A 26,271-nucleotide genomic window follows, 5' to 3' on the forward strand; every position below is an offset into this window, starting at 1 on the left:
TATCTTACCCCTAGTGAGATAAGCCTCTACATCCTTACATTTGTCCTCTAGCCATCCCTGCTTAGCCATTTTGCACTTCCTTTCGATCTCATTTTTGAGACGTTTGTATTCCTTTTTGCCTGCTTCATTTACTGCATTTTTATATTTTCTCCTTTCATCAATTAAATTCAATATTCCGAATGGGGGACTATTTTACCTCCGGAATATTTTACCCAAGAGGACGCCATCATCATTTAACCATACAGTAAAGCTGCATGCCCTCGGGAAAAATTACGGCTGTAGTTTCCCCTTGCTTTCAGCCATTCGCAGTACCAGCACAGCAAGGCCGTTTTGGTTATTGTTACAAGGCCAGATCAGTCAATCATCCAGACTGCTGCCCTTGCAACTACTGAAAAGGCTGCTGCCCCTCTTCAGGAACCACACGTTTGTCTGGCCTCTCAACAGATACCCCTCCGTTGTGGTTGCACCTACGGTACGGCTATCTGTATCGCTGAGGCACGCAAGCCTCCCCACCAACGGCAAGGTCCATGGTTCCCTGGGGGGGGGGGGGGGGGTCGTACAGCATGTACTGAATTATTATCTCAAAATAATAGTGTGTATAAATTGTATTTACTATCTTAGACCTGACTTACCTTATAATGTATGTACAAACTATTTACTAAATCATGATTTATAGGACCAACTGTTTTATTTTATTGTATTTACTTGTTTATTTATTCATCCGAGCATCATTCTGTGATTATAAAGGAACTGTAATGGTAATACAATAAATCAAAATTTACGTACACATAGAGGATACGACAGGTAAGGAACCATCTCAGAGTATCTGCCTGAAATAATTTAGGAAAACCACTGAGAACCTAAATTGGGATGGAATGTAACAGTATTACGAAAAGGACAATTGCCACTCACCATATATGGGAGATTCTGAGTCGCAGATAGCCACAACAAAACGACTGTCACAAATAAAGCTTTCGGCCCAGGATGGCCGGACAGAGCAAAGTCTATCATCCCAAATATCAGGTTACTTTCTCAAACAGCTGCAATGACTCATTTGTCTGGTCCCTATTGAAGGACGTTCTTTGATTTAAATATAATATACTTCAAATAACTTTTATCATAAAACGCAGTTTCATTTTTTGCCACTGCACACACTAAAAAAATCCACCTTTGACTCCTGGACAATGAAGAGACCTTTCACAAACTCCTGCCTGTTCAGAAAATGACTCCAGGCCCATAAATGTGCCACTATACTACGCTCCATGCATATCTTCATGTCCTCTCCTCAGTCCACCTGAAAAACTGAACCAGTATCTCCCCTTGGTGAGAGATGTTGAACTCAGTAAAATGACAAGACATTACTATCATGCACTTTAAATCTTTACACACGATTTTCTTGTAAAAGCATACACCGTGATCACATAATGTAATGTGACAGAATGCTGTAGTTATCCTTGTTCATTATTATTTACTAAGTAATCTTTAACTGTGTAGTGACCTGACCATTACATACGAAGAACAATTTTGCTGCCTTTTAAAAAGATTAATTTTAGTAATTACATTAATTTCCTTTAGCAGTTTATAATACAATTTTATTTTCTGATATAAAATGCTGTTTCGGGTCGTTGATGAAATGAGACTGCAGTGATCAATTCATGCAACAGATAACTTGCGCAAATACTCTGAGAATCAGTACCAATGAGGATAGGTAGCAACTCATCGTGAAGATGATCACTGACCTGCAGACAGGCATGTAGAAAAGACAACCATACTCTCACAACTAAATTTTCGGCCACAGCCTTTGTCAGAAAACAAGAGCACACACACAATCTCTCAGAGACAACTCGTGCACACTTGACCACTATCTCCGGCCTCTGCGTCAACAATCTGTCAGAATCAGATCCAAACAAACCACTCCTCATGCCTCCCTTTCTCTCATCGTCAGCTGCTAGGCTAGCGGCAAGAAGTGGTGGTGGCAGCACTGACTGAGGGGAGTGGTAGGAAGGGGAGAAGCAATAAGAATGAGGGAGTAAGGAAGTGGCACCCAGCCAGTGACAATGCATGACACGCCAGTAAACAAACCATTCCATCTACTGAGACAAAAATGAGATTTCCAGTGTTTTTTTTTTTTTTTTTCAAATTTCCCTGGCACATTTGTAATTCACTAATATTCCCCGATTTCCAGAACTTGTGGCAACCCTGTTATTTCACTCGTCTTCTCAGTGGTACAAGGGTCAAATTGGGGCAAAAATCCTGGGTTTTCCTTTGTAAAGGAACATTTGAAAACAGAGTTAAGCTTTTCAGCTTTTGATTTGCTACCTTCAATTTCAGTTCCTGTCTCATTCACTAAGGAATGGACACTAACTTTGGTGCCACTAATAGACTTTACGTTTTTCAGTTGTACCTTTTGTCTCCAGTTCAAGTTGTCAACTTGTCAAAATAACCAATTTCTGAAATAACCAATTTTGTTTTAATGCTACTACATACAGTAGCCTTCGAACAAAGATTAAAAATTCTTATGAAGGTGAAGGAGTAGGAGGTCTCAATCGAAATAGGGTTGAGGCTGTGGCAGAAATCAGTCCGTCTCCAGCAAAGATGGCGGTGGTGAAGGAGATGGGTGCAGAGACAGTGAGAGTGAAAAGTCACTACTTGACGATTTCTTCACATCATCACTTTTGTATGGTATCAGTTTTCTACCCTAAAGCAACCACAAAATTAAGGGTTTGCTTATTATCTCACATTTATAGAATGTCAATATAATTGTAGATATATCAATCGAGTTCACATTCTCTTCCAAGGGACTGGACACTAACTTTCGTGCCACTAACGGCCTTCACATTTGAACAGAATTTCCTCAGATTTTGTAAAATGTTATTTGACAGTATTTTGCTATGCTAGTCACTGAAGGCATCATGCAGTGTTCTCTTGACAGCCAAAGGTGTTTCTTTCTGTATCTCTTTACCTATAGCCCTATACTTTATTTTAAACCTATTATCCAGTAATCTCCATTTCTTTAGAAGTTTCTTTACAGGGACCATATACCATGGATGTACCCTCCCAATATAAACTGTTCTACTGGGTACATACCTATCCAGCACATGGTCAACTAATCTTTTAAACTTGAGCCATAGTTCCTACATGCTCCTGCCCTGTGCTGGAAGTTGTAGTTCCTCACTGAGGTATGACACTACTGATTTTTTACCTAGTTTACTAAACTGCAAGAGCACAACATGCTGATGGCATTCTTTCTGCCAGTATCTTTGGGAATTGATTCCACGTTAGATGACAAAAATGGCACTGAGCACTATGGGACTTAACATCTGAGGTCATCAGTCCCCTAGAACTTAGAACTACTTAAACCTAACTAACCTAAGGACATCACACACATCCATGTCCGAGGCAGGATTCGAAACTGCGATCGTAGCGGTCGCGCGGTTCCGGACTGTAGCGCTTAGAACCGCTTGGCCACACCGACCGGCATGTTAGACGACAATTTCCATCCCTAAATAATTTGTGTTTGTTATACGGTTATAGATTTATCATGTATGCTAACACAACAGTTGTTCTTCCTCTTCATGTTGAAATGCGCACCGTTTGTTTTCATTACATTCAAAATAACATTATTACATAGTGCCAGATGGTATACATAAAGTTCTGGTGTTTAATCAGTGACTATGATGTTGCCATCATCAGCAAAGAGAACTTTTTTCTGCATGTTTTATACTATTGCAAAAGCTATTGATATCTAATAAGAACAGAAGTCGACCCAAACCACTGCCTTAGGAACAGCTATGTTTATATGTTTCTAGCCTTACAGATGTGTGAACTACCTCTATCTTTTGCACTCCGTTTTCCAGGTAAGCCTGGAACCACTCCTTTGCTATTCATCTTATACCTAGTACTTCTAAGTTGTTTAGTTGTGGTTAGCAGTGTCAACACCATGGACAATCCCAGAATATACCCATAATACACTCTTCTTTGTCAAGAGCCTCAAGTACCATTTTGGGAACTATGTAATGGCCAATACCGTACTCATCCTGCTTCGGTAAGCCAACTGTGCTTTGCTGGAAGTTCGTATTTATTCACGTAACTGATTAGTCTATCTGACTATTTCTATTATGTTTGAGAATTAAGACAGTAATGAAACTGACCAATAGTTCTCAATATTCTCCACATAAGCCTACCTTTCGTTAGTAAGGGCACAAATCAAGCATACAATCCGTACTCTAGGAAAAATACCTGATCTAGAGGATCCATTTGTTATATTTGTTAACAGACCTTGTATGCTATCTATTCACAACTGGGACTGGCATGTCATCTATGTCTGCTGACTTCTTATTTGTTTAATCAATGTATTGTATTCCTGACTTCAAGTTCTTGCTTGTGTGTAAATCATTGTGGGTACTACATGTGTTGCATTTCAGGCACATTTTTCAGCAGCTTCTTTGCAATACCAGAGCAATAATCAGCCAGTTTTGAGATTTCTTCATCATGTATGCAGAAAATAGAATGTTACGCCTACACGCTGAAGTGCACAAATACAAAAGAAATTTGCTCGGAATTACCAGTTATTCACCAAACGTACAGATCATTAAAAATAAAGTACGTCAGCACTGGTGTAGAGATGACGAATTCTAGCATGAAGTGCTATTGTCATATGAATGAGCATGGTGCCACTGTAGAACATCTTAAAGGGTGGAGGAGCATATATTTATATTGGGAGTAGCTGAAATTTTAAAGCTAGAGAAGATCTGAGCACAATTAGTGTACATAAACATTTTGAATTGACAGCTGTTGAGCCAACAAGGCTAGACTTCTGTAAGAGGTTAATTGTTCTGTGTGTGTACTAGGCACTTATTGCTTATGTGAGCACTTACGTTGACAAATTAACTGAAGCCCTGGAAAGATTTTCAGCCCCAAAACTAACATAATAATATGTGGTGACATGAATATTAACACAGGTTTCAGAACGAAATTAGTAATCATTTCGTTGGTATTTTGAGCACATTTCATGCAACACGAATCGTATACACGGCTATGAGGGTATTAAAAATTTCAACATCAATTTTATGCCATGTACTTACAAATCTTGACGGGGAAAATTGTAAAGTATATACAAGAGACCTTGGCGTTTTGGATCATTACTGTCAAATACCAAAACGAAAGACAACCTTGCTAAAACCTGAAAAACTGCAGGCCTACAAAAGAATTTTCTCAGAATGTAAGATACATACTTTTTCTAGGACATTGGCAAATCAAAGCTGGGTAAGTATACATGGAGAATAATTTAGATGTTAAGTTCTCAATATTCTGCATGTCATTTAAATTAATTTTTGAGGAGACATCTCCAAAAGTAACCATTTCTACTGTAACTGATGAGGAGAATAGAAGTGTAACTGCAGGTATTAGAAAGTCCTCCCAAACATTTAAATTTCTCATTTCTTTACAAAAACACTATATTACACTACACTGAGGTGACAAAAGTGATGGGACAGCAATACGCACATATACACATGGTGGTAGTATAACAAACACAAAGTGTAAAAGGCAGTGGTGGGGCTGTCATTTCTACTCTGGTGATTTGTGTGGAAAGGTTTTTGATTTGATTATGGCTCCACAACAGGAGTTAACAGACTTTGAACACAAAATGGTAGTTGGAGGTAGATGCATGGAATGTTCCGTTTTGGAAATCATTAGGGAATTCAATATTCCAAGATCCACAATGTCAAGAGTGTGCTGAGAATACCATGTTTCAGTCTTTGCGCCTCTCCATGGACAAGGCAGTGGCCGATGGTCTTCACTTAATGACTGAGAGCAGCAGCATTTCTGTAGATTTGTCAGTGCTAACAGATAAGTAACACTGAATGAAATAATCACAGAAATCAACGTGGCTTTGCTAATAGTACGATGTCCCCTTCAGTGCATCTCCTGGGCTCGTGACCATATCATATGGACCCTAGCCAACTAGAAAACTGTGGCCTGATCAGATGAGTCCTGATTTCAGCTGGTAAGAGCTTATGGTAGGTTTTGAGTGTGGTGCAGACCACATGAAGCCATGGAGCCAAGTTGTCAACAAGGCAGTACACAAGCAGGTAGTGGCTCCGTATGGTGTGGGCTGTGTGTACATGAATAGGCTGGGTCCTCTGGTCCAACTGAACTGATCCTTGGTTGGAAATGGTTATGTTCTGCTGCTTGGAGACCATTTGCAGCCATTCATGCACTTCATGTTCCCAAACAGTGATGCGTGACAATGCGCCATGTCAGTACATTCTGTGCAATTCAGGCAAGTTATCTGGCCTCTCAGATTTCCCGACATGAGTATCATTGACTGACCAAGAGGTCAGTTCATTCATAAAATCACGCACTGCCATCATTTTCACAATTATGGACAGATATAGAGGACTGGAAGATTCTGAATGCGGCAGGGGTCAAATACAGGGAGCAAAAGGCTATTTATAATTTGTACAGAAACCAGATGGCAGTTTTAAGAGTCAAGGGGCATGAAAGGGAAGCAGTGGTTGGGAAGGGAGTGACATAGGGTTGTAGCCTATCCCCAATGTTATTCAATCTGTATAGTGAGCAAGCAGTAAAGGAAACAAAATAAAAATTCAGTATAGGAATTAAAATCCATGGAGAAGAAATAAAAACTTTGAGGTTTGCCAATGACATCGTAATTCTCTCACAGACAGCAAAGGACCTGGAAGAGCAGTTGAACGGAATGGACAGTGTCTTGAAAGGAAGATATAAAATGAACATTAACAACAGCAAAACTAGGATAATGGAATGTAGTTGAATTAAATTGGGTGATGCTGAGGAAATTAGTGTTTCTGAAGAAGAGAAATTTGTAAACATTGAGTATAGATTTGTGTGTCAGGAAGTCGTTTCTGAAAGTATTTGTATGGAGTGTAGCCATGTGTGGAAATGGCACATGGACGATAAGTTAAATAGTTTAGAGAAGAAGAGAACAGAAGCTTTCGAAATGTGGTGCAACACAAGAATGCTGAAGATTAGATGGGTAGATCACATAACTAATGAGGAGGTACTGAATAGAATTGGGGAGAAGAGAAATCTGTGGCACAACTTGACTAGAAGAAGGGATTGGTTGGCAGGACATGTTCTGAGGCATCAAGGGATCACCAATTTAGTATTGGAGGACTGCGTGGAGGGTAAAAATCACAGAGGGAGACCAAGAGATGAATTCTCAAAGCAGATACAGAAGGATGTGGGTTGCAGTAGGTACTGGGAGATGAGAAGGATGTGGGTTGCAGTAGGTACTGGGAGATGAAGAAGCTTGCACAGGATAGAGTAGCATGGAGAGCTGCATCAAACCAGTCTCTGGACTGAAGACCACAACTACATAGCGGGAGTGTGGTTCAATATTTGTGGAGGGGGCTTCCAGCAACTTGTTGAGTCCATCCCATGTCAAGTTTCTGCACTATGCCGAGCAAACAGAGGTCTGACATGATGTTAGGAGATATCCCATGATTTGTCACCTCATTGTAATCCACAGTTCCTTGATTATTATTATTATAGGTTTGAAAAAAATATACAGATACATATTGTTTGCTATGAAAAAATCATTCTGTGACAAAATATATAATGCAGAAAATAAAAGCAAAGTCGTGTGGGATGTTATAGAAGAAGAAACTAGAATAGGCAAACAAAATACAAATCAAAGACGGGGGTGGAATAATGGAAAGCCCTCAGCAGCGAGGGGAATCTGTTGTCACATTTTATCTTAGAAGTCCCAGTTCTCCTACCCATGACTACAGATATTTGACCATGTATGACCCCACATCCACCTGCTGTGCTCTCATTAATCATCTCCACCATTTCACTTTGCCGCACCTGCTGAGGTGCAGACCTTGCCTAATGCAGCCCATTTCCCAACAGTACCCACCAGCACTAGTGCAATGTCTGCCTCATCGGCAGTCATCGGTGCCGTCACCAGCCCTGCACTGACTTGGCATACAGCTCTGCCAAGACTAGGCTGATCGTGCCGCTGGAATACCTCTACTGTACTGTACTCACATCGGTGCCACCCCTTAGGGAAGCTATCTTACTCAGGTCACCACTACATTGTAGGACCTCCCCTATCCAAGCTGTTACCTGCCCCCATCCACTATACTACCTGATCATCTTTTCTGGAATCCTTAGGCAAAGGCCCAAACCCTAAATCACCTCAGTCCAGACCTTGGCTTGAAAATTCTGATGACCTGATACTCCTCCCATAACTAGTCCTGTAATTGATGGCCTACACCTCTGCCATGACTGCTACCTAGCAGCAGCACTCTCTGCTTCCCGATATTAGTGATATTGCTAACCTTCCTGCTAAAGGAGAGAACCTGCAGCTCATTTTCTACTCGGACACCATTTTGAGGCTCCTCTTCCCTCAACTCCGGCAGCTGGAACCTGTCACTGGTACACTCAAAAAATCTTTCAGACCACACCTTCATCCTCCTACTATTTGCCAGTTTCCAACCACAACCCTGCCTTCCCTCATCCTCACTAGCTCTCTCCTAGCTTGTTCCAAATATGTATGAGGGACACAGAGCTTGCTTTCTTACTGCTCTATTAATCAATTTCTGTTACATATTTGGCAGTTCCTGAAGAGGGCCTCTGTGACCTCCTCAATACCCCCCCCCCCCCCCCCCCCCCCCGCCCCCAATGAAACCATTTACTACAGTTGGCACAATGCAGCCTGCTACTTACTTTTCTACAACAGCTCCTACAGTTTCCACTCATGGTCAAATGATATCTACAGCAGGGGAAAAATATATATATATATATGTACAACTAAGGGAACAGGTTATTTCACTATAAAAACTAAGTAGCCTACCCTATCAAAAGAGTAGAATTTTCAGACCAGACAACCAAAGAATTCTGCAAGGTCACAAAATATGCTAACAAAATAATTTTTCTTGTTTAATTCTACCAAGGTTTCATTTATGAGACCACGTTAGCTTTTCTTGGTGGATAATCCTTCATAGAAGCCAAAGTGAGATGCTGTTAACAACTTGTAATTTACCCTATTCACTGTAAATACACAATGATATACCAGCATACAGCATCTCCCTACACAAGGCTTAAAAGATGAATAAGTAGATGAAGTAATAAATCAGTTCTACACAGATAAAAAATGTCAGTAGTCCATACCAGGGTACTTTCTCGACAACTTTTGGACATTTACTGGTATGAGTGTAGTGGTTCTGTAAGCAGAGATAGTTGATATATCTCTAGTTTTATAAAGGGTGTTACTGTGGTATACTTAATCTGTCACCAAAAAAGGCACTGAACCATTTACTGATTACAGCTGCAGAGTAATAAATGTTACGATGCACACTACTTTTAGTAAAAGTTACACATTATATGTGACTGCACTTCCATCTTATGTAGTTTGTGGAAGATATCTGCATTGATATGCATGAAAATACTCATCAAAAACTTGTCCATTATCCAAAATGTTTCTACTATTACTCTACCTATCCATAACGGAAAAATGCATTAAATATGGCTAAGTGCATTCAAATATGGCATAAACGTCACTACTAGATTACAATGCCGTTAAGTCTGTTACCACAACCTTTACTTACAATTCACATTCAGTGGCAACCAAACATCTAGACATCGGGTTACACTGCAAAGCAGCCTATCGCCTCATCCTACATTTCACTGGGTCCAATATCAAACTATTGAGTAAGTCTCAACCAAACTATAACCCTCCAATATAATCTAAATCTCTGACTACACTACCAGAAAATTTTCGCGTGGAGGAAATGGGGGCAGACGCACTGCGCAATATCGTCGTCTTGCCTTACTTCTTTATTTATTTTATTTATTTATTTTTATCGCGGGGGGGGGGGGGGGGGGGGGGGGCAGACGCACTACACAATATCATACTCTTGCCTTACTTCATTTTTTTTAAGTACCGGTACTGGTCTTTAGTCTGTTAATGCAGTGGAATGTGGAGGATATATGCAGAAAAATAAATCAACCATCACACCACGTTTCAACTATTCTGTTGAATTACTGAGTGACGCACTACACAATACCATACTCTCCTTACTTCATTTTTTTTAAGTACCGGTACTGGTCTTTAGTCTGTTAATGCAGTGGAATGTGGAGGACATATGCAGAAAAATAAATCAACCATCACACCACGTTTCAACTATTCTGTTGAATTACTGAGTGACGCCACAAACAGCACATATTCATCGAGCGACGTAACTGAGGCGTCAACTGTTGAAAAAGCTAGACTCTGTGGGTGCACAGGCTGACATTATTCATGGGACAGTACAACACTTTACCTTATATGATTACAATAGATTGCGATACGAACTTAGGGTCACAATTTTATAGTAATCTTCAAGAATTTAGTTTTCTGTAGGAAAACAAAGAAAACAATTTTGAAGGAATGTTTCACATCCTTCCGTGAGCAAATGCAGTATTGCAACTGACTCTGCTGCATTGTTTCCTCACCTCCACTGTAGGATGGGGCGACAGTTGTGGGACCCACGCCATCTGGTACTGCGGTAGGGGTAAGTGTATTACGTTTCTGTATTTCATAAAATGCTTGGAAATGAGTGTTGTCGATGTTGGTGCTTGCAAACCATTCTAGTAAAAATGTTTCATATGATCAGTATCTGATTTCCTTCAAGTGTAGTCGCTTATCTTTATTGCTGTATATTGTAATGTCCCGTACTCCAATAGTAGTTAATGCAAGATTCAAATAATACGTATGGGAGTATATTTTCTTCTTCATTACGTACATTGCCAATCTGCAATTAATAGTAGATATGCGTGAGGTACGGACTGTGGACACCACGGAAGGTATCCAGTGCTGTCGGTGTTAAAATTTAAAGAGGCGAATTGGGGTTTGTGAAAGTATTGGGAATCATGTTGAGCACTTGGTTCCAATAACTCATTTGCAGAAAGTACGTTGGAATAATTAAGTTATACTTCCTTTGTACTAAAAAAAAAAATGTGGATCCAAAGACGTATTCTCAGAATCGCGGCCCGTGATTGCTTTGAACACCTTACAAACCTCCTGGAAATTAATGGCATATACTGAAATAGACAGTGAAGATTAATTGCATCATTGTGTAAAAAACATACACACCTACTTAATATCAGACAAATGTATGTTTACAATACAAGGAAACGACACACACTTCCGTTGAAATTATAGTGCCTGTATCAAGAAAAAGTGTATAGCTTTCGCAGGTAACAGCTATTATAGATTCTCAGTGTTTGAGAAACAAATGTTTCGGTAAACTGCTTTGATTCACTCCATGCCTGGCAGGTCTCAGCCGGTTGTTTGGATTTTTTCTTTTTTTCTTTTCCTAGCTGATTTTGCAGTTTGTATGTGTCATTGGTGGATTAAAATCCAAACCTAACAACTCTCTCTCGCAAAATTTGCGTTGTAAATTTCAATATTTACATGCTACTTACAAGACAACCAAGGAACTGTTTATAGTAGCAGATAAACTCCGACAGTCGGTTCAGTTTTTTCCGGTTTTTCGTACGACTGCTGGTAGAATAGTCACATTTTCAAGAAAGATATGACCCAGCCGAAATTACACTCTGTAGGCGAATTAATCTTTATTACTGTTGTGTAACGTTCGTTGGGGTTTAAACGAAATTTCAGCTCAGTTGAAATGTACTACGGTAGACAGAGTGAAACAGTTCGCTAAGGGAGATCCTACCATTAAACTCGCGTACGTTGCTACACACTTCGTGATCGTAAATACGGGATTTAATTCGGTATCAAGTGGCGTCCACCTGCGTGCGGTACAACAGACTATTCGGCTTCGTCATAACGTAGTGGCATTGTGGGGCCTGGCCAGCGTTGGAATGCATCTAGGAATTTCATTTTAGTTGCCGATTTTGCATTTCTGTATGGTGAAGTGGATGCTGTATAGCTGAGATTCATCAAGTATTGCTATGGATACTAAGTATGTGTAACTAAACGTAACGTGATAGTAGAATATGGAATGTTATTGAAGTTCATTGAGTTGTGGAATTCTAAATTTGCGTGAATGAAAGCTGAGCAAATAATGGTCGCATTCAGTCTAAGATCGTAGTAGACGTATGAGATATATTTTGGACAGAACAAATGAAAAAGACTTACGTTGACTAGCGTGATAACTGTTTATAATGGCCACCTTTATGTATAATTAGCAAAACACTTAAGTCAAGCGCACTGGACTCGCATTCGGGAGGACGACGGTTCAATCCCGCGTCTGGCCATCCTGATTTAGGTTTTCCGTGATTTCCCTAAATCGCTCGAGGCAAATGTCGGGAGGGTTTCTTTGAAAGGGCACAGCCGTCTTCCTTCCCCGACCTTCCCCAATCCGATGAGACCGATGACCTCGCAGTTTGGTCTCTTCCCCCAAACAACTCAAGTCAAAGTACGTTGTAGGCTCTCGTTAGTAAATCAAGCAAATGAACTAATAGGAGTCATTACAGTTAATAAACTAATATTAAATCCAATGACCGCAAAGAGGAAGTAAGCACAAGGTGTAGTGGTAAACAGAAATGTTATTCGAATAAATTTCTACCAGGGTAATTATTCGAATAAGTAGATAATAAAAGCTTGTAACTTAAATGACAGATAACGTAGAATCCCACCATATTTTGTTTCCTTCTTGTACACAATTCTACGACTAAAATAGTGTTTATGCCATTGGCTCAGTCCAGTTTCTATGCGATAAATCACTTAGTAATGATTCGTACAGAAATGTGCCTCTGTGGCTCAGTGGTTTCACTTCCAGACTGCAAAACTAAAGTTTGAGATTCGACCCCGGGTAGTCTTATGATGATGTTGCCGTTACGTATCACTTCCTTCACCTACAAAATGCAAAGTTGCGACGTGTTTCGGAGTAAATGTTGAAGCGTAGTTCCCCTTCGAACTGGCTGTATAAATCTGTCAGAGGTTGAAGGAAGTCGAGGGCACCCCACTGCGACTAATAAAGCAATGAAGTGTTCAAACAAATTTTCGGGTTGAGCACAGCTTTATTTGCATTACAGAGTAACAAATACAACATAGAGATGATTTGTAGCGGACGGCTTTATCAGATTACACTATCAACGTGGCCCATATCAACTTTTTCTGCACCTGCCAGTACAGGACGTTTCAAAATGAAGGTACGGGTTCTAAGGCTTTGTAGCATTTATTATATTCGACTTACAGTTACAAATAATACATTAAATGAAAGAGCAGCTGAAACAGTTTTTCGTATAAGGGTTCACTTGGGTGAAATGTCAAGTCGTCACCGAAGACGACTCGTTCCAGAATATCTCTTCATCGTCATGCAGCAACGTGTCGTTTGCAAAGTTGACGTATAAACCGTACCTGTAGGTTTTACGGCTTGTAACAACTGGAGACGATAACGACGTAGTTGTAAGCGTCTCCTTCAAGGTCTCCACAGAGATATCACCGGATATGCCAAATCACGATTAGCCATCCGAACTGATGTATGGTGCTACGCGTGAAAGTCCCTCACGCCTTCAGCACGTTCTTCAGTCACTCTTGGTCGTTCCAGTCTCTTCCCTTTGCGCACAGGTATACAAACAAAACTGCCTTGAGTTGCGCTTTCATTTGATGTATTATTTGTATTTGTAAGGTGAGTGTAATAAATGTTACAAAGCCTTAAAACCCGTATATTCATTTTGAAACACCCTGTACTTCCCCCTCCAACCCTTTTCCGTTGTAAACATGCGCAAATATTCTATGTAAATAGCCAAGGATGAAAATACAGCGGACAAAAACTCCTTTTATCTGCAATACCTTCCTTAAGATTGCTAACACTATCGAATACAGGCGTTTCTTTGCATAATTACATAGTTCTAGTTGGAGTTCTACAACTTTGTGGTTGCCAACGACTAACACAAAAGACTTAGACCTTTAATATAAAGTCCCCTAAAACGTTTATGGAATGCTGGTGAACGCCCAAAGCCATTCGAAAATGTTTTAGGTTTATCACTGAGTAAGCTTTCCGTTAGAAGGTGGAATATGTTTTGTATGCGACATGCGTCTAGGCAGTTACATAGAGCTTTGAGATTGCAAAACTCCAGAAGAAACACAGTGTTTGGATACATCACAGTTCGTAATAATGAAGCACACGAACAACTTTTTCATCCAAGAAGTGTCAAGAGAGTGGAGACTTATTATTGCATGATTTAAAAACTAATAGGACACCTGCAGTTGCTGACCAAAGGAGGCCTACGACAATCTGTAGATACAAAATAGCCAAAGAAATGTCGAGGAAAGTGGGTCAGGAGTTTCAAATTATTTTACGTCGTCAAAAGAAAATTGTATTTTTAATATTATTTGGGAGGAGAAGCAAACTAGGCATCACAATGTATTATGTGAAAAAATAAGAAATCTACAGCGGAATTGATGATGTATCAACTTTTGCTGAAGGCTATTCTGATATGAGTATTCTGTCGATATTCAAAGATAATTTAAGGAGATATAATGCACCGATATCCTCTTTACATGTATTTTCTTTAGTGTGGTAAAATGGCAAATCTTCGCAAATCACTTTCTTAGGAGATGTTATAAAAACTATTTCAAAGCAACAAAAAGTACATTTGTTTTTTAAAAAAAATGACTGAAAATTGAAGCAAAAAAATGTCATTGGTTTCAAATTTATCTATTATTTGTGAAGTTTTTTATTCGCAGATGACGATTAATGTTTTTATTCGCATAAATGAATAATATTTCGAACATATATTTTTATTTTACCGTCACGAATAACGAATAATAATTTTAATATGTATTCGTCAACTGAATAAATGTTGCCCAACTATGGTTGTAAGCTAAGAGCAACGCGCATGAGAACACTGCAAATTGGCAGCACCTATATGATGCCGTTGAAACCGTAGCTACATGGGCCGCGCCGCAGAAACCAAGAAAAGCCTGGCACAGCGTGGCGCGGCCTGTGTTGACGTCAAACGGCGCCGCTGTGCGCAACAAAGTTCAAGTTCAGCGCTGTGTCGGCACATCAAAGGAAATGTTTCGTTCGTCTGTGGCTCTGTTGGACGCGTTCCTCGTTTTCCATAATTCCATTATCTATAGTTAGAACTGCGGACAGGTTCACGTCGACCGATTACTTAAACGACGTTGTCGTCTTCGATACAGCTGTCCATATTACATCCTCAGCAAGCCTCATCACCGAATAACTACTGAAACTTACATCCTTGTGAGTCTGCTTAATGTATTCACCTCTTGGTTCCCCTCTACAGTTTTTATCACCCACTTTTTCTTCCAGTATTAAATTTGTGATCCCTTGATGACTCAAAACGTGTTCTGTCAACTGATCCATTCTTCTAGTCAAGTTGTGCCACATATTTCTTTTCTCACTTCTGTTCAGTAACTCCTCATTAGTTACGTCATCTATCCATCTAATCTTAAGCATTCATCTCTAGCACCACATTTCAAAAGCTTCTATTCTCTTGCTGTCTAAACTGTTTATCGCCCATGTTTCATTTCCATACATGCCTACACTCCATATAAATACTTTCAGAAAATACTTACTAGCACTTAAATTTTTATTGAATCTTAACAGATTTCTCTTCAGAAAAGCTTTTTTTGCCGTTGCCGATCTATATTTTATATCCTTTCCGCTTCGGCCATCATCAGTTATTTTATTGCTCAAGTAACAAAACTCATCTACTACTTTAACTGCTTCCTTTCCTCATCTGATACCCGTAGAATCACCTATTCCGTTACCGTTGTTCTGCTTTTGTTGATGTTCATCGTATATCCTGCTTGCAAGACACTGTTCATTCCGTTAAACTGCCCTTCGAATTCCTTTGCTGTCTCTGACAGAATTATAGTGCCATCGGCAAACCTCAAAGTTTTTATGTCTCCTCCCTGAATTTTTACTCGTAATTCTTACTCCAAATTTTTCTTTGAGTTCCTTTACTGCTTGCGCTTTAGTCGCAGGTTCCAATCCTGCCTCGGGCATCGATGTGTGTGATGTCCTTAGGTTAGTTAGGTTTAATTAGTTCTAAGTTCTAGGCGACTGATGACCTCAGAAGTTAAGTCGCATAGCGCTCAGAGCCATTTGAACCTTTACTGCTTGTACAGACTGAATAACATTGGCGATAGGCCAACCCTGCCTCTCTCCCTTTCAACCACTGTTTCCCTCTCAGACCCCTCGACTCTTAATAACTGCCATCTTGTTTCTGTACAAGTTGTAAATAGCTTTTCGTTTTCGATGTTTTAGTCGTGCTACCTTCAGAATTTCAAAGAGAGTATTCTAATGAACACTGTCAAGAGCCTTCTCTAACTCTGTAGTCTTAAGATAAATCACAGGGACAGTATTGCCTTGCATGTTCCAAAATTTCTCCGGAATTCAAACTGATGTTTCCCTGAGTCAGCTTCTACCAGTTTTTCCATTATTTTGTAAAGAATTCGTGTCAGTATTTTGCAACCATGACTTACTAAACTGATGGTTCGGTAATAATCACACACGTCAGCACCTGCTTTCTTTGGAATTGGAATTATTACATTCTTCTTGAAGTCTCATTAATATTGTCTTCAAGTCCATGTCGCTTTTAAGCACCCTCTATATACTCCTTCCACCTTTCAGCTTTCACTTCTTTGCTGAGGACTCGTTTTCCATTTGAACTCTTGATATTCTTGTAACTACTACTCTTTCCTCCAATGGCCTCTTCACTTTTGCTGTAGGAGTATCTGTTTTTCCCGTGGTGAAATATGCTTCGAAATCCTTACATTTGTCATATAGCGATTCCTGGTTAGCCATTCTACACTTCCTTTCATCTCATTTATTTAGACGTTTGTATTCACTTTTGGCTGTTGTGTTTTCTGCATTTTTATGTTTTATCCTTTCATCAGTTAAATTCAATAACTCCTGTGTTATCCAGGGATTTATACTAGGCTTTGCATTTTTACAATCTGCTGCTTTTACTGTTTCATATCTCAAAGCTACCCATTCATCTTCGTTTCCCCTGTTCTGGTTAATTGTTGCCCAATGCTCCCTCAGAAACGCTCAACAACCTATGGGTCTTTGAACTTATCCAGGTCCCACCTCCTTAATTTCCTACCATTTTGCGATTTCGTCAATTGTAATTTACAGTTCATAAATTGTTATCAGAAGTCACATCTGCCCCTAGAAGTGTCTGACAATTTAAAATCTGGTTTCGATATCTCTTGTCTTACCATTATATTATCAGTCTGAAACCCTTCGGTGTCTCCTGGTATCTTACAAGTACACAACTTTCGTTCATGATTCTTAAGCCAAGTGTTAGCCATGATAAAATTATGCTCTGAGCAAAATTCTACCAGGCAGCTTTGTCTTTCATTCCTTTTCCCCAGTCCATATCCACCTACAGTTTTTCCTTCTCTTTCCTTTCCTACTATCGAATTACAGTCCCCCATCACAATTAAATTTTCGTTTGCCTTAACTATATGAATAATTTCTTTCATCTCATCGTACAATTCTTCAGTCTCTTCGTGTAGCTAGGTTGGGTGGGCACTGTCGTTTTAGCCATCGCCATTTGTTAAGTAATGATCCCCCACCACTTTTTATTCATTGTCATCAACATTTGATGGTTCGCCATTTCCTGACCGAATGCAACTTTTTTTTTTTAAACCACTTATGTTCTAATGTATGTTTGTCGTCTTGAGTTATGGGCCGCTTTAGCGAACGACGCGCGGGCTGTCGACCGCGTTTTGTTTTATCCGTCGTAGCGATATGGCGAAAGGCATTTACTCTTTAGTTAGAGACCTCCGTTGTATTTTGGGAACGTTTCTCCAAGAGGAAGCCCTTGTTCTCAGCTATATTTCCTTCCATCGATTGGGCTTAATGTGCAATCGCTTTTAACTCCTTTTTCATATTAGCGTTCTAAAGTTCTGACATGGGCCCGTATAACCTTAGTTGTTTTTGCGACCTAAAACAAAATAAACCTCCAGTCTCTTAATCTCCTGAGCTAGTTGGCATAGAAACGTCCTACTTTGGTGGGTGTTGGCTTTGTGTCCATCTTGACTACAATAATGTGTTGGCTTTGCTGTTCATGGTAGCTTACCTGCATTCATATTTCCTTATCTAATTTTAAACCTTCTGCTGCGCTGCCCGTAGTGGGGACCCGGAGATCAGAATGGGGGACTGTTTTACCTCCAGAATACGAGGGTGCCATCATCATTTAACCATACAATAGAGCTGCATGTCCCTGGTAAAAAATAGACTGTAGTTTCCCCATGCTTCCAGCGCGTTGCAGCACCAGCATAGCAAGGCCGTTTTGACGTATGTTACAAGGCCAGATAGTCAGTCATTCAGACCGTGCTCTTGCAATTATTGAAAAGGCTGCTGCCCCGCTTCAGGAAAATCACGCTTGTCTGGCCTCTCAACTGATTCTTCTCCGTTGCGCTTGCGCCAGCGGTACGGCAATCTGTTTTGATTATACAGGGTGAAAAGTATTTAAACCGACAAACTCTGGGAGGTTGTAGGGGACATCAAAACAAATATTTTTCCCTAATGTCATTTTGTCCTATGAGGAGTATTTAAACCGGTAGAGGAAGATTTCTCTGTAGACAAATTAATTAAACCAACAAAAAAGCCCAGAGGTGACTTATCCGGGGATCGAGCAGGCCATGGTACAGTACCACCTCTGCCAATCCACGTTTCTGGGAACCGTCGGTCCAGGAATCGACACACACGACGACTGAAATGTGCCGGCTCCCCGTCATGTTGGAACCACATGCGTTGTCTTGTCTGGAGCAGCGGGACGTCTTCCAGCAATTCTGGCAATGATCTGGCGAGAAAATTGTAATAGTGCCTGCCATTTAATGGCCTAGGTAGCAGATACGGCCCAGTTAAACAGTCCCCAACAACACCGAACCACACATTAACGAAGAACCGCACTTGATGAGCGCTAGTAACTGTGGCATGTGGGTTATTCTCACACCAAAAATGAGAATTGTGCATGTTGAAGACTCCATCACGCCCGAACATTGCTTCATCGGTAAACAACACAGAGGATGGAAATGTAGGATGCATTTCACAGTGTCCCAGGTACCACTGCTATAACTGTGCTCTGGGTGGATAATCAACTGGTTCCACGTTGTGGACACGCTGTAAGTGAAATGGACGTAACAGTTGCTCTCGAAGGACTGTTCTTACATTCGTTTGATTCGTCCCCATTCGCTCCACTTGCTGCAAGACAGCTTCCTCAAATTGCAGCGTTCTTACCGTGCGGTGGCGTCCCTGTCCAGGTAATCCGCTAAATGACCCGGTCTCACGCAGACGTTGGTACACAGCGGCAAAGGTCGCATGATGCGGGATATGGCGAATAGGATAGTGTTGTTGATAAACACGCTGTGCAGCTCGACCGTTGTGGTGTGCTACGTAGTACGCACCAACCATATCGGTGTACTCACTCCAGGTGTATCGCTCCGTTGGCAAGCAGACACAATGCGCTACCTCACTGGCGGACAGCAATTGCCTACAATTGAAGAGCGTAATACGCCCTCTAACAACTGAAGATCATAATACGGCCTCCACCGGTTTAAATACTCGTCGTCGGAAAAATTGACATTAGGGAAAAATATTTGTTTTGATGTCCCCTACAACCTCCCAGAGTTTGTCGGTTTAAATACTTTTCACCCTGTATAGTTACCAACGGCCCCACGAACGGCAAGATCCATGGCCAATGGTTTATGGAGGGTGGACATAACACGAAGACTTTTCACGGCGCAAGCGAGCGCATACGTGCTAGACGGAAACGCGCGAAACTGGAGGGCTCAAATTACCTATGTATTAAGTAATTCCATTCTTACGCAGCTGTTGCAGAATTGTGATATCGCTGCTCTCATTTATGGGCTCAACTGCTTGTTGTATATTATGACACTTGTTTCCACACATACATTTTATTAAAGTTTACGTTTGCATTGCATTTTGGACATGGAGGAGGAGGTTGTTTTCTGCAGCTATTGCCCTGGCAATGTCTGAAACCCTCAGGATTGGAGCAGAACTATGACGACGACGAAAAGCCACCCGTTGTTGGCTTCGGCCCTGGCTGAGAAAAAGGGGAGATAGCTGTGGGATATATTCCCTATTAAAGAAGGAACTGAGGCCCGAATGTTGGAAAGAATTTTGGAATTTCGTGAGAATTGACGTGCTTCGTCCTGAAGGCTGCTTTCACTGACTGATACACGAAGGAACCACTTAAGTGACACAGCAATGTAGGAGGCAATTTTACGTAGTTGGAAGTAAGAATTAATCAGTTTGTTTAATTGGTGAGCGGATTCTGTCGCCGACTTTTGCTTTTCTCCTTCCTAGAATGCCAAAATGAAGCAAAAAATGCAATTGTATCAAACGTAAACATTTGTCAATTAAGGCGCTACGAACACAAATAGAAATTCACGCATGTGTAGAAGATATATGCATATTTCTATAGAAACAAACGATTGCTAACGTACGCAATTACGCTATTGCGACTGACGAGGAACATAGAGACGCCTTTATTCACTGTACACCTGGATTAGGACGTTTAATGCTTGTTGGTCCATACCATTCCTAGAATATGAAGGAATCAGTACAAAGAATGATTTTCGCAAACAGCGTCTATAAAATAAAACCCTTTGTCAAAAAATATTTTTTTATTTAATTACTGCGTTTATGAAAAATGCATAAAAATCTCCAATATAAAAAAACTTAAGTTACCTCCTAGCTAGTGATGTGGGCCAGGCAAATGGCCAATGGGCAGGACATTTATAAAGGGGCATTTGCCTGGGAATTTGCCCAAATCAGTTTTAAATGCCCGAAATTTAGGCATTCGGAAAAGAATTAGTTTTTATTGCTAGAAAATATGTAATTTGGCAATTAAAATAAGGTATGGAACGATACTCCCGATGTTAAAACTAAGTGAATGTTTGCACTAAAGGCAGTGAACTTATATCGGTCATTGCATTTATTGCTACGAATGAAAGGAAAGAAGAGAGCAGTTCTCTCTCTCTCTCTCTCTCTCTCTCTCTCTCTCTCTCTCTCTCTCACACACACACACACACACAGAGCGTTGAACAGCTGTGTAGTGATAATCCGATATAAAAATAAGTCCTTAGGTATCACTTTGCAATGTAACATACTTTATAGTCTGTGTCAAATCTCTGCAGTATTATTGAAGAATGGTTATTGATAGCAAAATTATTACTGAATGTTTTAAATATCTGGCATGTGTTTCTTGATGATAAATGTATTCTTAATTATTAAATTGTTTTCAGTGAAAAAAAGCCTTATTGCCAGATGTAGCGACATTTGAGACAGACTACAATTTCTATTGTGCTCCATTTTTTGTATACTTTAGTATGACTGCGTGGACAGGGTGTATACGACCCGGGACAACCGGGAAATCCGGGAAAAACCCGGGAATTTTTCGGAATTCCAGGAATTTTTCATTGTTTTAGCTTTCAGTTAAATTTTTGTAATTTTGACTGCAGAATTGATTCTCCAGCAAAGAATGTTATTGTATCCTGCTACTGGGGAATGATACTGCAGCAATAAAATATAAACGAGAGGGGAAAAAATAAAACTTTACTGGCAAAGGAAATGTGCAATTTACAAATACAAAAAACCGTGCACGCACAAAAGCGTCTGCAAATAGCAAAAATATGTCCAAGGCCGTAGGGAACAGACTAATTCTTCATAACAATAAACTGCTTGCTATGAGCATGACGTCACAGCTGTTCACATTAGGTTCGTGTGACCAATTGCCAGCGGTCTGTTGCGCATGCGCATTTGACTCGCGTGTAAGCAGTACCTTCTCCCGCTACTTGAAGTTTGGCTGTAGCTGTATCGGTAGTAACAGCAACAGCAAGCAGCCAGATGCAAACGAGTAAAATTTTTCTCGCGCGCCCTTGCTGCCAGATTCACGCTTGCACAGAGTTGTCTGATTTGTAGTGGGGAGGGGGCTAACCTCCACGACCACGTGACCCGTGTTTGCGTTAAATGATTTCGCTGCTTCTCTTCGTGTACAGCTCCCACGTCAAATGAAAACAAAACGGATTTCTGTGGCCGGGAGCTATCAAGTGAATTAGAATACATTCACATAATTACGGAGGGGAAAAAATATATTATTAATTTCAGTTTTCTGATTTGATTTTATTTCCAAGTTAGTAGCAGTAAAGCATTAATCGCCTTGCAGAACAGTGAAATTATTTTTGCAAGTTCGCTAAAGAAATTTGGCTTTATTAATCTTTCCTCCGAGGCAATCATTTTATTTGAAACGAAGTATTTCATTCTACAGTACTGCCTAGTTCCAACTGTCCGCTGAATTTCAAGTGCACGTTATCATCTTCTGCCATATATGGCATTAATAAAGAACCAAAAGTGAGATCGTAGAGTACTGGTACTCCAAGAAAATTTACATCCCAAAAACCACACTGAAAAGCTTAATATCAGATGGGACCTACTTCATTGTGGATCTGGAAAAAGCCAATTTGCACTTCAAGCCGAATTATGCATTTTAGTATGGTTTACGAAATTGCGATGCTCTTTGGAGTATTCTCTGATGCCCTGTTTCTTTTATGGTGTAATGTAAGCTCTCTTAGTGCTTTATACACACGAACATACGGGCTTCCTACACCACTGCAACTGCACACGCACAATTATGCCTGGTTTTTAGGCGCTCTCTGGCAACTGGTAAATCGAACCTATTTCTAATAGTCTCCGGATAGTATTGCGAACGGTGGTTAGAAAAGCGTTACTTTCAAAGTAAATTTATTTCTACGCAAGATGAATTATATTTCGTGTGAGAAAGTGGGATAGATATCTAAATCACAGAGCGTTCGAAACTGAACTGTTTGAGGACCAGCCACTTACAAGAATTTCGAGCCGAGACATTTATGTCATAATTTTAAATTTACTGGCACATTTGTGTGATGTGTCTTACAGTATAACACACGCAAAAAAGATCAATATTACATGTGAAAGCTTAGCTTCTGTTGTAGCGTGTTAATCTTAGAGACTAATATTATATGTAAAAGCTTAGCTTTTCTTGTACTGTGTACATTAATGTAAACCGTTAACTTTTCCTCTTGCGTGTTCGCGCTATGTAACCAGTGATCTTGCTATTGGCTGACTATAACACGTGTCCTATGCTCTGAATAGCTGCTGTCATCGGCTGACGAGATCTCGTGGCTTGAGATATGACTCGCTTACAAAAGGACATCGCAACCCCGGTTTCAACGCTCCGGAAACTAACGCCCTGTGTTTGGTGCAATTCGAATTTATACTTTCTTAATACAAAAATATGCAGCGTATATGTTGCTGCAAATCAAAGGTCTTTCCAAAACTTCTCTCCTTTTTTTTTTTTTTTTATTAAAAGTCTCTTACGCGATTGTATAAAACGTTAACCATTCAAAGGATTGATAAGTTTTACAGTTCCGAGGGAAAATCTACGAAAAACCTACTGTCACTTAACACAGAAAAAGTGTTTTCGCCCGGGAAAAAGCATATTTTTTAAACGGGATATCCGGGAGAAATCCGGGAATTTTTTTCCTTGAAGATAAAATGAGAACACTATCATAAAAAGATTTAATAACATAGAATCGATGCCCAAGACGTTGGTATCGTTAGATTTCGATACTAGTCGATTTGTAGAGACTCGGCGATTCTCGGAGTAGTGGAATTGGAATCGGCATACGACACATCCCAAATTAAAATCATTATGGATAAATGCTTTTACTGTAAATCCAGTTATTCTAAGTAAATATTAATGCTATTGCCATTATTGCAAATAGTAAATTAAATTTTGAATGAGTGACTGGTAATTTCAGGTAATTCATGCATTCCATGTGTTATATAGTTAAGAATTGGCAACACTAGTCTCATCGTCTGACAGTAATTGAGGTCTATGTGGTTGAGTGAGAAGTAACGTGACCTCGACTTTTTGTTATTTAAAGTGTTATAGACAACAGGCTATTGAACAGCTGCAAGATAGTTAAGCAGGGTGTACACGCCTTGGGAGATTCGGGTAAAACCCGCCAATTTTTTCATCCGGGAGAAAACCAGGAAAAACCCGGGAATTTTTTCGAATTCCGGGAATTTTTCATTGTTTTAGTTTTCAGTTAATTTTTTGTAATTTTACCTGGTAAGAACCAATATTCTAACAAAGAATATTACTGTACCTCAGTACTGCAGAATAATACTGCAGCAATAAAACATGAACGAAAGAAGACGAAAATAAAACTTAATGCTCATACAAGTGTCTGCCAACAGTAAAAGTGTCAAAGGCTTTAGGAAGACTATGCTTCAGAACAAGAAATTGCCTCCGATGAGCGTGACGTTACAATAGTTCACATTATATTCGTTTGAGCAGTTGCGAGCAGGCTCATGCACATGCGCAGTTGAATCGCATATATTTAGTACGTTCTCCTGTTTCTGCCTACATAAATGTGGCTGTTAGCTGTATAAGCAATAGCAGCAAGCGGCTAGATGACGCATTCCTGTTAGTTTTTGGACATTTTCGAACACATTCTAAATTGATTTTTGAATGCGTGCACAGTGTACGTGATGTCTCTGCCAGGGCAGTCCCCCTCGCATCTAGAAATAAACTTTTCTCTAGACAAAAGGTGACAGGGCTATACGAGGTGAGCGGAATAATGGCTCTGAGCACTATGGAACTTAACATCTATGGTCATCAGTCTCCTAGAACTTAGAATTACTTAAACCTAACTAACCTAAGGACCCAACACCCAGTCATCACGAGGCAGAGAAAAATCCCCGACCCCGCCGGGAATCGAACCCGGGAGCGGAATAATGCCGAACGGGCGAATGCCAAGCGCTTTGTATGTTGGTGACTGTGTCTGGAATGATCAGCGTTGTTATAATTGCTAGCGAAAGCCATAGATTCAAACTATCAGAGTGGAAATAAACGACTAACTGGAATAACAAGTAAGAAAGAATACATGTTATCTTCTCGGTGTATCGAAGAAAATGAAATTTAGACACACCGCTACACTAGTAAGAGCCAGTGGTACAGCCCCCAGTTAGTAAGCGCTTAAGTTCTATTCTGGGAGTATCGCGGAAAAAGCGTTGCACGAACACGTAATAACGCCTAACCGGAGAATAAATGCTGGGTAGCTAAACTGGTGATTGTGGCAGGGTTAGTGAAGTTAACCGAAGAATAAATGTTGACACTGGCAGGAATAGTTACAAAATTAGTGATGACAAGATTGTTAGAACGAGGAAGGAGAAGAAACGGGGACATCACACAAATTATAGACGAATATGACGATTCCAAATTTATATAAAAATTTCGTACTACCTCTTTTCAATCTCATGCATGATAAGCTGGAGCGTGTGAATGAAATGTGAAGCTATTTCCTAAAATAAAGCTTTTTGCTTGTAGTAGGCCTAATAGGCATTTGATATTGGTACTTCACGAATTATATTCTGTCGTGTCAGAAAAATGACCATTAGTTCCAAAACAGCCTCATTTATTTGGTGTGTATTACAACTTCTGCAATGATAGACAGGCCTATTTCGTTTTATCTAGCACACAGTGACAAAATACACGTTATCAGCTCGAGAAACCACACCAGTCTTGGATACTATTTATATTAACAGCTTTAAGTATTAAACAACGACATTTCGTTTTTCCGTTTAGAAAAACGCTTGACAAACTTTGATGATGTAATAGATTCTTTCGCAGAAAGGAAAGCACACCATGTAAAGCGGTAGCGGTATTAAGGAGAACAATTTGCTAAGACTTGAGAATTGAAGAAATGTGTTCTGTCTTGCTTGTTTCTTGTCTTTAGTGGTTTTATGTATCCCGTGTTTAATTTTATGTCACACATAACAGCAACATACTAGCTAATAGGCAATAAAGAGTGCAGATTTTCTGAATAGTTCTTGTTATCCCGGTTACAAATAATCCCATCCAGTATTAATTGCGAGTTTTTTTTTTTTTTTTTAAAGAGGGACAAGATGTCCTCGAAGACATATGTTTTATGTATCAGACTCTTCAGAAAGATGTGCGCTGCAAATTGAACATTTTTTGGAAAGTCGATTTAATTTTTGTTGCCGCACCTCAAACGCTGGAGATAGAGTGGAGGGTGGGGGCACTATCTAGTATTCCCCCGGTTCGGAAATAACATTGATCCGGGACTGATGCACAGCGTAGTCTACTTTGTAGTGACCCGTATTTACGTTTAGTGATTTTGTTGTTTCCTCTTCGTTTATTGCTCTCACGTCACATGAAAAAACAGATTTCTGTTCAAATGGCTCTAAGCACTATGGGACT

The sequence above is a fragment of the Schistocerca serialis genome, chromosome 4, assembly GCF_023864345.2.
Source record: "Schistocerca serialis cubense isolate TAMUIC-IGC-003099 chromosome 4, iqSchSeri2.2, whole genome shotgun sequence".
In the NCBI taxonomy this organism is placed as follows: Eukaryota; Metazoa; Arthropoda; class Insecta; order Orthoptera; family Acrididae; genus Schistocerca; species Schistocerca serialis.